Raw genomic sequence first — 1,957 nt, forward strand, 5'->3', positions numbered from 1 at the left:
GGGGAGACGGCTCAGTAGAATAAGCGCTTCTCTGGCAAGCGCAGGGGCCTGAGTTCAATCCCTGGTTCCGCAAAAAAAAAAAAAAAGGACCACCATGAAGAAGCTTATGGGGGAAAAGCATGCAACAAATTTATTTATTGTTCCATATTTATAAAAAGAAAGCGTCTAATACACGCATATATGAATGTAAATGGACACAGTTGAGGAAAAACACTGCAAAACACTATCTCTGAATAGAGACTGGGTTTGAGCTTTATGTTTTTTCCTCTGTATTTTTCATTTATCTAAAATAAACATAGGACCGGGGAGATAACTCAGCGGCATAAGCGCCTGTCTGGCAAGCGCAAGGTTCTGAGTTCGATCCCCAGTACCAAAATAAAATAAAATAAAATAAACAAGTACTATTTATGTAAAAATAAATAAAATCATTGTGGGGGGCAGGATGCAACTCAGTGGCAGAGCGCTCACTTGGCACATACAAGGCTCTGGATTCAGTCCTTAGCACTGCAAAAGAAAATAAAAGGCAAACTAAATAAACAGCATCCTCGTTTAAACATCTGAAATTGCAAGCCTGAAGTCCCAGCTACCCTGGAGGCTGAGGCAGGAGGACTGCTTGAACCCAGATGTTGAAGACCAGCCTGGGTAGCATAATGAAATCCCAGCTCATGGACAAACAATATCTGAAAACACTTACATTTGTGATTACTAAGAAATCCTTTAGCATTTTTTTTCCTTAAGTAACTTGCTGCACACACATCTATGTACAAGCTAGACGTTCTTCTTATCAAAAATGACACTCAAGCATATTTCCTAAACAGTGATTGGCAATTTATGCTCAAGTGTTTAAAAACATAGAGTTCATCTTATCTAAAACGTATTTAATCCCAGCACTCGGGAGGCTGAAGCAAGGAGGATCACTTCCAGTTTGAGGCCAGCTTGGGCAAGATAGTGGATTCAAAGCCAACCTAAAAGACATAGCAAGACCCTGTCTCAAAAAAAAGTACTATCAGATTGAAAGACCTACTTATCTAGTCAGAGAAGCAGTCTACACAGACTAAGTGGCAGAATCCCTGGTGCAAAACCAGCTGCTTCCCCTTTCTTCATCCAGCAGACATTGCTTGTTTGTTTGTTTGTTTGTTGAAATATGTCACAAACTTACTTTTATCCTTAGTTTCTTCACAAATTTTATGTAAAAGACTAAGATTGCCATTCTTATAAAATAGGTTCCTGCCCTCAGCCACAGTGGCCGCTGGCAAAGCCTTTATTTCCCAATAGGTGAGAGAGATGCCTTCACCCTCTTGGTCATAGCTGGAATGAGGTTCGTGTGGTCATCTACACACTTGGCCACACAACTGTCCAGCTGCTGTCTCACCTGAAACTCCTTTTTCCCTGCATCCATTGAATCTTTGGCTTTGTCACTGCAGTGCATCATGCACTGGGCCAGGCAGTCCTGAAATTTTCTAGCTCGTTGGTCACCAAGGCCTGGGCCTGAGCTAGAGGCGCATGGCAGCACTCGATGCACTGGTGCACCTGCTGCATGGTCGCCTGGCTGTCCTCACAGCAGCTGGCACTGCACCGGAACATGACGCTCTGCATCTTCCAGATGTTCTCTCTCCACACTCTTCACCATGGAGTCCACCGCCTCCTGCACCCGGAGCTGCTGCAGCTCCGCCATAGTGACCCTGCGCTGCGCGATGCCGACGCCCACATGCGTTTGCTTGTTTTTTGCAGAACCGGGAATTGAACTCAGGCCCTTGCACTTGCCAGGGAAGCACTTATTCCACCCAGCCATCTCCCCAGCCCATAGACATTGCTAACTGATCACAGAGCACTCTTCCAATAATCTGATCACTGTCTCTGTATCCCTCTCTATTCTCAAAAGGCTGCTTCTGGGAGTGTGTCTCATAGACCCTACAGAAGTGAGGGACGGAAAAAAAAAAAGAAGGAAGAAGGAGGA

The 1,957-nt window shown here is 44.7% G+C and overlaps 1 pseudogene; it reads right to left on the minus strand.

Moving 5' to 3' along the window:
- Positions 1-1,153: 1,153 nt before the first annotated feature.
- LOC101559771 lies at positions 1,154-1,676 on the minus strand (annotated as a pseudogene).
- Between the last annotated feature and the right edge of the window lie 281 nt (positions 1,677-1,957).

Source organism: Octodon degus, unplaced genomic scaffold, assembly GCF_000260255.1.
Source record: "Octodon degus isolate 3935 unplaced genomic scaffold, OctDeg1.0 scaffold00021, whole genome shotgun sequence".
NCBI classification, from domain to species: domain Eukaryota; kingdom Metazoa; phylum Chordata; class Mammalia; order Rodentia; family Octodontidae; genus Octodon; species Octodon degus.